Genomic DNA, 10,556 nt, shown 5'->3' on the forward strand with positions numbered 1-10,556 from the left:
GGTAGGGGAGAATGGGGCAGCAGGGAGAGATGTACACAGAATCTCAGGTAAGGGGCGGAGACTGGAGGATCCTGAAATAGAGAAGGAGGGTCAACAACACAGGCCCTGCATGGGGGGTAAGAGGGAAATGGAAGGGCCTGGGGGAGTAGTTATGGGGGTGCACACAGATGCCCTGACCAATGGGGGTGTAAAAGGGGGATGGAGGCCATAGGGGGTGGATATGGGGGTGCACTACAGATGCCTGCATTGGGGGTAAAAGAGGGAATGGAGGGCATAGGGGAGTGGTAATGGGGTGCACCAGATGCCCTGCCATTGGGGATGTGAGGAGAATGAGGGCATGGGGAGGGTTTATATGGGGGTGCACACAGAGCACCTGCCAGGGGGTAGGGTCGAGAGAGACATGGGGGAGGTGGCTGTAGGGGTGCACGCGAGCCCTGTTCCATATGGGTGAGAAAGGGGTCTTCTGTATGGGGGAGAATAGAAGGGAGCACACAGAGGCCTGGCAGTGGGGAGTTGGGGGACGTGCAGGAGATTCCTGAAATACGAGGGATGAGAGGGGGCCCCCGGAGAACTTGATGGGGACCTGGATGGACACTAAGCTATTGTAAAACTTGGGCTCTCTTGTTGGCATAATAAGTGTCAATGAAGTGGGTTTAGCCACGAACTTATGCCAAATAAATTTGTGAGTCAATAATTCAGCAGGCAACTCCAACTGCCTCCTAGCCCTCACAGGAGGAGGACTCCGGCAACCTCCCCAGCCTGCTGGCCTGGCGAGGCTAACCCACCCACTGACAAGTAGCAGGTCCACTGCACCTGAGAGCATAAATCTCACTGCCACCGGCAACTGGAGCAATCCCGGCCCTAGCTGGGAGACATAGCCTCTCGCTCTGAACACCCTGCCAAGAGGGGGCCGCCCAGCAGGAAGGGGAGGGTTCCCAGCTTCCTCTCAGCCAAACTGAGCAGCGCAGAACATTCGTCCTAGATCAGCTACTGGGAGCACAGTGGACTCGTTCGCTTGGGCACAGGCATCCCCACCTCCGCTGGCCCAAAATCAGAGTAAAACAGGTCTGCAAGCAGCTCATATTGAATTCCTGTGCGAGAGCCCTGCCAGGTGAGCCCTCTCGCCCTGCAGCTCTCTCCTGTCAGCCCTAGCCCGGCCATAGGAGCTTGCCGCCCTCCCTGTACGTACAAGGGTAATGCAATAGCTCCTACATGGCTCCAGGTGGCCTGCTGTCAAGGCTGTGCCGCTCCCTAACGACCAAGGCTGTGCTGGCAGCTTTAGTATTGTTCCAATCGGCCCTCCACGGCAATTTTGGAGATTGGTTAATGGCTACTAGAGCTACCCCGACCTCACTGATCACGTGGAACAAGCTGCATGTGGTGCAGGAGCTGGCCTGGTCCAGCCCAGCCCTATGTCCTTTGTGTGTGTGGCTGAAGAGAGGGCAGCGGGAGAGTTTGCCGTGTCTTGGAGAAGAGTGCCATGTCTAAGTTTCCAGCCCAGAAGCCAGAGGGGCTGCAACCAGGTGGGGAGGTCGAGGAGCTGCTGGCATGACACCAGACCTGTGTCAGGGGGGAGCGCTGCAGAGACGTTAACAGGAGAGGTGTTTGATTATCGCCCCGTGTCTTTGGCAGCCAGCTGTAGCCATGGCAGAGAGGCGGCTCTAACCCCACACTGCCGGCAAGGACCAAGCTGCACTGGACGGATGGAGCATGGTCACCCAGCCTTGCCACCCCTCTTCGTGGCAGTCTCCAAGAGCCAGAGCAGCCTTGCCCATACAGATTCCGCTCTCGCTCCAAGCCCCCCCCCTGGCCTCCTTGCCCCGGGTAAAGTTTACTGACCGGCTCTGGTTCATCTTAGCTTAGGGCTGCCGGCTTCCCTGCAGCAGCTGCCATTTCACTTTGCTCTCTAGAGGATGTTCTAGCCCTCACTGCCATTCACTGGCTCTCCTGCGAAGCCCCTTTGTCTCGCAGACCTTTCAGCAGGAAGTTTGAAACCAGCTTCCTGACCACCTGGCTCTGCTGCCCTCGGTGCTAGTGCCCTGATCTCACCGCCCACGGCCTGCACCGCACAGCCCCGCGTTGGAGTCCAGCCTTCCGCTCTGCTGGGATAGGGGGTTAGGCCTTGCCAGCTTTCAGGCTGGCTAAATCGTCAAAATCCACAATAGCAGGGCTGTTACTTAGAACAGTGGGTTTATGAGGACACAGGCACGGGCTGACGCGCGGTCACTGGAAGCCTGACCCAGGCTCCTCCGTCAGGGGACGTCTCACCAGGGAAGAACTTTCCCTTCCCAGCTCTACAAGGCCCCGTTGTCCTTCTTCTTGGAGAGTGTTGGAAGCACGTCAGGATCCCTTGGACACTCACTCCACCGTCAGTGGAGCCTGCAGGGGCAAAGAAGAGTGAGGGGAGAGCCTGCCTGGGCTGGCCCAGCACAGGGGCCGGGCCAGGATCTGGGAAAGGATCTCGCTAACCCATTCTGCCTTCGTTGGCAGTGAACGGGGAGGCAGGTCCAGCCAGTGTTTACCAAAGAAGTGGTGAAAAGGGCTGCACCTGAAGACAACTAAGCCCAATGGAGACAGACGACCAGCTCCTGCCCTCCAGCTCTCCCAAGGCAGCAGCTCTGCAGGGTTTGTTGTGCAATGCTGAGCCTGAAGGAACCATGGACTGGCAGCCCTGGGAAGCAACGCCAGGACACAGCATGAATCCCCAGGGAGTGGCGCACTCATACAGAGGTCATGGGGCGAGGTGATAAGGGAACAGGCTCTAGTGTAACCATTCCCCCTACAATGAACTTGACATGTGGCTACACTGGCCCTCCCACTGAGCACTACCTGGTGGGGTGAGCTCCCCATGTCAGTCTGCACCCAGCCAGGATGGACAGCGATGCTCAGGATCCGCTCCTTCATACCCAAGGATTGGCACTGGTGAGCATGTTCAGAGCAGCCTGTGGGTGAGACACCATGAGCAGAGACAGCAGCTGTGAGGAGAGCAGGGACCCACGCCCAGGAGAAAGGTGAGCAAGAGGGGACAGCTGATGCAAGCTGCAGTGTGTGATTCTCAATGGGGATGATCAGCAGTTACTGGATCCCACCTCTCACTGCAATGGGCCACGTGCAGGACCCAGTCCTGTTCCAAGCTTGGCTCTGGGGTCAGTGACAAGCATCATGTACCCAGAGGCCTGCTTCCCACAAGAGGGAGCAGAGTGAGATTGGCCTGAATGCTGGCCTGGCAGTCAAATTGTGGGGCAAGAACAATAGGGTGACCAGGAACAGCAATAATGTGAAAAAGACCAAAAATCGGACTGTCCCTATAAAATCGGGACATCTGGTCACCCTAGGCAGAAAGACTTTTCTTTCCTCTTTACTGTAGTGCGAAGGACGAGGCGTTGATTGGTGCCCTGGGCACACCCCTACCTTGCTGCACCGATAAGAGACAATTGCAACAATCCGGCAAAGAGATTGTGATGGAGCCATACTGACATTTGACAATGGCTGCCTTGCTGCAGCTCAGCCCTGGTTGGGGGCTCCCCTGGGCAGCCTTCTTCAGCAAGGGCAGGAACGCCTGGGCAATGGGGAAAAGAGCATCCCGGCGGTCAGCTTAGGAGAAAGGACCCATTCTCTCTCACCAGCGGACCTGATTGAATTGAAGTGGGTCCAGCTGTTGCCAGAGTGTCACAGGCTGGCCCCTCACTGCTGCTCCTGGCCATGCTCTCCCCCAGCCCTCCAACTTGTTCAGGCTCAGTCCTGTTTTAAAGGCTGATTTCTAGGAGTTGCGTAATCCCATTCTGCCCTCGCTGGCAGTGAATGGGGGAGCCCGGTCCCAGGCCAGTGTTTACAATAGAAAGTGGGTGAAAAGGGCTGCACCCCTGAGAGACAAACTAAGCCCCAGTGGAGACAGCGTGAGGTCAATGGAAGAATTCTGCTGTTGCCCTAGCTACCACCTGTCAGAGCAGTGGATTTATTATGGCAACAGAAGGACTCTTTTGGCACCGCTGTCGTGTTTCTGGTGTAGATACAGCCGATCATGTGCTGTTTCCCCACCTTAGAGCCCTGCACAGAGTATCTTGCGGGACTGTACACACCCTCTAGATCCAGGGTTCTCATATTGGGGGTCAGGACCCCTGAGGGGTTCACAAGGTTACTACATGGGGGGTCGTGGCACTCCACCCCAAACCCCACTTTACATCCAGCATTTATAATGGTGTTAAATATACAAAAAGTGTTTTTAACATACAAGGGGGGGTCACACCCAGAGACTTGTTGTGTGAAGGGGTCACCAGTACAAACGTTTGAGAGTCCCTGCTCTAGATCTGTGCTAGACAGAGGCCTCGACTCACTGACATGGAAGTATTTCCTCTCCAATACGCTGAGCTGTACTTACAGCACGCTGCAGAAATTGGGTAGGATAGTCAAATACCAGCAGCTTTGGCCTAGTTCGCGGGGGCAGCTCTAGGTATTTTGCCGCCCCAAGCACAGCAGGGAGGTCCTGGGTCCTGCGGATTTGGCGGCCACCTGCGGGAAGTCCGCCGAAGCCGCGGGACCAGCGGACCCTCTACAGGCATACCGCCGAAGAGCAGAGCGCCTCCGTGGCATGCCACCCCAGGCACACGCTTGGCGTGCTGGTGCCAGGAGCCGCCCCTACTAACTCGGCTGCCATCCGAGTCAATGGCAGTTTTACACAGAGGTATTAAGAGCCCGGTTAGGTCAATACAATTGGCTTCTTCAAATCCTACACTCAGTATAAGAGTAGCAGCAAAAACTTGTGGGCGTATTCAGTATAAAACAGAGAACCTATGATCAGAGCTAAGACAGCCTCATCGGTAACTGACTTGTCCAATACCTGTCCCTGCAGAAGGCTGGGCTGCTGGGGGAAAGGAAAGTACCTCGTACCTAGATGCAAACACACACTTCAGCGACAACTTATCACAGTGTAAGGTTGGGATTTAGGTGCCCAACTCTCATTCACTGTCAGCGCGATTTGTGTGCCCAACTCCTTTAACCACCTTTGAAAAACCCAGTCCTGGTGCACAGAGATAGAGCAGGCCAGGCCAGCAACGGCACAGCTTTCCTTACCCGGCCCTCCACAAAGTTTCCCAACCCCGATGTGGCCCTCGGGCCAAAAAGGTTTGCCCATCCCTGCTCTCAGGACATGGCCTCTGCTGCAGGAGCCGGACTCTTGGCTCAGATCCCACCGGGGCAGCGTTAGGGCCTCTGGGTCCATTTCTCGGGTGGTTACAGTCCCACAATGCACCTGACACGTACACTGTGATGAACGCCGCACCTCAGCCCCCAAACACACACACACACACCAGGGTGGCTCACTGATCCAGGAACCAGAGCCCTGGGGGGAAGGGAGAAGTTCTGGCCTAAGCAAAGTCAAACACCAGTGCAGCCGGCGACCTGCCCTCTGTCGGGGCCCTTACCTGGCTCACCAGCAGGGGCCCTGACACGTTGGTTGCGTACACCAGGGACATGTCCTCCGCTGTCTCAGACTCTAGTGTGCTCAGCCTCGCTATCCCAGCATTGTTTATCAACAGATTCAGCCCCGAGCTTTTCAGATGCTCCTCAACTCTGGTTGCTGCCGCCTTGATGCTGGCTGGGTCTGTAGCTTCTATAGAGACAGAGCAGGAGGTTCAGAGTAGGGTGACCAGACAGCAAATGTGAAAAATCAGGACGGGGGTGGCAGGTAATAGGAGCCCATATAAGAAAAAGACCCAAAAATCGGGACTGTCCCTAATAAATCGGGACATCTGGTCACTCTAGTTCAGAGGTGTGGTTCCTCCACCCTGTAGCTAACCCCTCTCCCGGAGACCCAAAGACCAGGCTGCTCTACAGAGCCATGCTAACGAGTCGGGAGCTCATAAACACAGCTAGCCAGAACTGGGGAGTGACATGGCAAGGGCAGGACGGATGGCATCAAAGCCAGAGAGTGAAACTGGGGGGACCAGGAGTCAGCTGGGTGAGTGTAAAGCAGTGTGGCAGTGAGAGTGTTAAAGTGGGGGGGGAGGGCGTGTTGGACCAACAGGATCTTCCCAGGGGTGAGCAGGGTTGGAAATTTGCCATCAGAGCTCTGGCAGGCTCACCCTCACCCAGCTTTCATCATCCCATGAGAACACCCTTCAGGGGAGAATGGCCCGATGGCACAGTTGTTTGGCAGCATTTGAAACATGCCTTTTTTTCCTTTTAAAAAGTGTTTGCAGCACATTTTTTAATCGGAACCATCAGCAGCATTTTCGGGTTACTGAAAAAGCTGGTTCAACAAAAGAGCTCGATAGTCATTTTGATATGTCACCGAAAACATCGGACAAGCCAGGAGGGGCTCAGGACCGAGCGGACGGGCGGGTCTCAGCGGCAGGTGGGCTGCGGGAAAGGGGGAATGAGCCTGGGGGCGATAGGCTGGGTCCCATGGGGGTGTCACTGCAGGCAGGGGGTCACGTGGGGGTGACAGACTGGGCCCCCATGGGGGTGTCAGTGAGGGGCGGGAATCACATGAGGGCTGACAGGGTGGGTCCTGGGGGAAGGAGGGTCGTTGAGCGGTGGGGATTAGGCGAGGGGTCTCAGAGTGGGTGTCACTGGGGGGCTGGGCAGAGGGGGTCACATGAGGGGTGATAGGCTGGGCCCCTTCAAGGGAAGGTTGCCAAGTTTGCTGTGAGGTATTCCTGGAGGTTTCATCACGTAACAATCATTAATTAAACATAAATTTTTAATTCCTGGAGAATCCAGGACAGTCCTGAAGGGTTGTTAACCCTACTTCAGGGGAGTTATTACTGAAGGGGGGCAGGGATAGCTCAGTGGTTTGAGCATTGGCCTGCTAGACCCCAGGATGTGCGTTCAATCCTGGAGGGGGCCATTTGGGGATTGATCCTGCTTTAAGCAGCAGGTTGGACTAGATGATCTCCTGAGCTCCCTAATAATCTATGATTTTCACCCTGAGTGCTGCTGTGACCCTATGTGTGAAGTCACTGTGCCACTCACTCAGATTTGGCCCCACTCACTCAGTCATGTGAGCAGCACTCGAAGCATCAGCAGGAGGAGCAGCTAGTCCCAGCAGATCAAAGGCATGACCAGCCCAGCCACTTTATGGCTACTGCCTGGGCCAGGGGTGCTCCCCCATGAATTTGGGCCCTGGCCATTGGCCTAGTTTGTTAATCTTGGTTTCTATGAGTCTATGACAGCAAATCTGTCTCCAATAGAGCGAGGCCTGTTCAGACCCAAACCAGCCAGGCTCATACATGGCACAGATGGCACAGGCAGGCGCCCCTGTCTCAACCTCACATTTAAAGCAGCCATGGTCCTCGGCCTGGCTCTTGTGCCCCCAGCTGGCAGAGGCCTTCTGGCCTCAGCCTCAGCGAGAGCTGGGCTAGTTCTTGGCCTCCACGTGCCCCCGCATAACCATGAAGTTATACACAGGTCAGAGGTCTGAGAGCCTTACCTCTCCACGTGGCCAGGCTTTCTGCCTTGATTCTTACAGTGTCCATAGGCTTGACAACACAGTCCTACCCTCGAGCGCAGGTCCACACTCATATACGTGCTGTGGAAAACTGACCAAGTAGGCGGTCTTCCCCTTGCGAGAAGGTATGGGAGTTCATACCTATGGGGATTGGAAGGAGTCTCCTGCAGAAAGGGAAAGAGCTTGTAGGATAAGGCTGCGCAGAAAAAGCAAGTCCACGATATGACGCCGGTTAGTGGTTCGGCCTGGAGCGGAGACTGATCGCGAAGCTCTAGTAGGATTGGATGGATTCATGCATTTTCAAACCGGGATGACCATATTAACTCTGTGGGCAGAGTTTGGCATATCTGCTGAACCAGACGTGGGATAAGAGTTAGTGGGCAAGTTAATTATTCAATATCATCGGTGTGAAACCATTTCTCCACTCCCCTGATCGTTGGCTGAGACCTCATAAGGCAACTAGTACAGTATGGCTTTCCGGGCTGTGGGACCAGAGTTTTTACAGAGAAATTAAGTCTGTTATTAAGGTTACTGCAGGGCAAGAATACCCCCCCCCATAATTTTTATTGTCCTTTTGAAGGCTGTGGGAAAAAGGCCCAGGCCTGTAAAGCACGCTCCACCATTGGTTAGCGGTCCTCAATTTTATGTAACCCTTTTTGCCCTTGTGAATGTTAATGGCATCAACATTATGAAACTGTTAACTACACCCATGAGCATAGTTATTGGGCTTCTGATTTTAGGCTTTAACCTGTCAGCACGCCAAACACAAAAGAATTGAAATTGGTGTTTAGCCAGGAAACACGAAAACACTGGAAGTGGTTCCTTGTATCTAAGGTCTCGTCCACAGGATGCAGTAATGTGAACTAAGACACTGCACTTTCTAAAGTTGCATGATGTGGCACACTTAGTTCATCCACAATAGACCCTGCTGTATTACACAATAAAGAGACTCGAGCGTGCTTTACTGTAAAATGAAACAGTGTAGTCACAGCTGCACGTTAGGGTATATTAGAGAGAGCTTAATCATTCCCCCATGTCCTGCTGTACGTTTGACTCATTACATTTAGAACAAGGAGAAAGCCCAGCCCCCCGATTTGGATGTCTATGTCACTCCAAAAATTGTTTCGAAATGAAACTTGAAATGAAAGTGATACAACCCGCCCCCTGAAAACAGGAGCTGTAGTTCCTGTGACTACAGCACAATAGACTAAGCTATATAAGGTAATCAAGAATCTCCTCCTATGATGCAATTTGCTAGAGCAAGCTCCTATTTTGAGGATCTGAGCTTTATTCTCTAATTGACCTCTTGCCTCTGTAACTTGAACTGCATAACCAGGGCTTCCTTTGCATTTAACTCCCTGAAAGGGAAAAGAGACAATAAATAGCAATAATTACCCAAGAAACTGGAGATTTCAAGAGTCAGACACAATTTTAAGTGTCAACACCCAGCAGCCCCCTCCTCTGCACCCACCCAGCTGCGCAGAATTCAACCCCACTCCTGCATGGCAGTCAAGCGTGATAAGGTGGTAACACATCTGGGCCTGGCTCTGTTCACTGTTCCACCCCTAAAACCCCCTAGAGTGCAGCAACCTCACCACAAGCAATCAGTTGGAAGCTGTTTTATGACAGAATGCACTCCTGCTACTCCCACCCAAGGCACAGAGGTGGCCGTGTGAGCAGGGCCGGCCTCCAGGCCCAGCGCGCCAGCGCGTGCTTGGGCCGGCATGCCACGTGGGGCTCTGCCGGTTGCCGGGTGAGGGCAGCAGGCGGCTCTGGTGGACCTTCCCGCAGGCTGTCCTCTGCGGAGGCGTTCCGCCGGTTTCCCGGCGGCTCTGGTGGAGCATCCGCAGGCATGCCTGCGGGAGGTCCACCGGAGCCGCGGGACCGGCGAGCGGCAGAGCGACCCCCGCAGCATGCCGCTGTGCTTGGGGCCGTGAAATGGCTAGAGCCAGCCCTGCGTGTGAGGGGCCCACCATGCCCCAGTGAATCACAACTGAGAATACCAAATTTAGGACAAACTGCTGAGAAATAGGGCAGGACCCCCCACCCGCAACTGCTGGTTATTCTTCTATAAGATACACCCAACCAGCGACAACAGTCACCTTCTGTCTCAGCACACTGGCTAACAAGAGGTCAGAAAAGCCGTCTCCTTAGGAATCCCAGGCCCTGTAACACCACCAAAAAGACTAGACTTAATGATGACTGATTATTTAAATCCAATTTCATCAACCAAAGTATATTTCTGATCCCAAAGGAATTGCTACATACCCAGAACAATATATAACTCAGATCTTACGCAATAATCACGCTGTTGCCAATCCTTTAGTATCAAATTTATAAAAAGAAAGAGGTGAAAGTTAAAATTGGTTAAAGGAATCAAATATATACAACAATTGCAAGGGTCTTGGCTCAGGCTTGTAGCAGTGATGGAATAAACTGCTGGCTTATTAAGTCTCTGGTTTCTTCCAAATCATTGGAAGGTCCCCAGTCCCTTGGTTAGATGCTCCCATTAGTATAAGTCAGGGTGAACAAACTTTTTGGCCTGAGGGCCACATCAGGTTTCTGCCAGTCAGGGGAATCTGTGCCTCCTCAAACAGCCAGGCGTGGTCTGGCCCCGCCCCCTATCCGACCCCACTGCTTCTCACCCCGACAGCCCCCGTGGGACTCCTGCCCTATCCAGACCCCACTGTTCCCGGTGGCTGGCAGCAGTACAGCTACACTGCCCAGAGCACCGCGACAGGCAGCTGCGCCACCCGGCTGGTGCCAGGCACGCCACCACGCCGCACAGAGCACTGGGTCAGGCCGCGGCTCTGCAGTTGTGCTGCCAAGCTGGAGCCAGCCATGATACCACTCCGCACACAGCACCAAGGTGCTGGAGAAATCCTCTGTATTCAGCCAGGCAGATCCAACTCCCTCTGCCTCACAGGAGGAGGCTCCAGCAACCCCTCCCCAGCCTGCTGGCCTGGGAGGCTAACCCAACCCACTGACAGGTACAGGTCCCCACCGCACCTGAGAGCTAAACTCAACTGCACGGGCAAACTGGAGCAACCCCTGCCCCTGCCCGGAGACATGAGCCCCTCGCTCTGACACCAGCTGCCAGAGCACCCAG

The 10,556-nt window shown here is 54.5% G+C and overlaps 1 pseudogene; it reads right to left on the reverse strand.

The window, feature by feature from the left end:
- Positions 1 to 2,358: 2,358 nt before the first annotated feature.
- Positions 2,359 to 5,637, reverse strand: LOC116829162 (C-signal-like; annotated as a pseudogene).
- Positions 5,638 to 10,556: the final 4,919 nt, after the last annotated feature.

Source organism: Chelonoidis abingdonii, unplaced genomic scaffold (genome assembly GCF_003597395.2).
Source record: "Chelonoidis abingdonii isolate Lonesome George unplaced genomic scaffold, CheloAbing_2.0 scaffold0005, whole genome shotgun sequence".
Classification (NCBI taxonomy): Eukaryota; Metazoa; Chordata; order Testudines; family Testudinidae; genus Chelonoidis; species Chelonoidis abingdonii.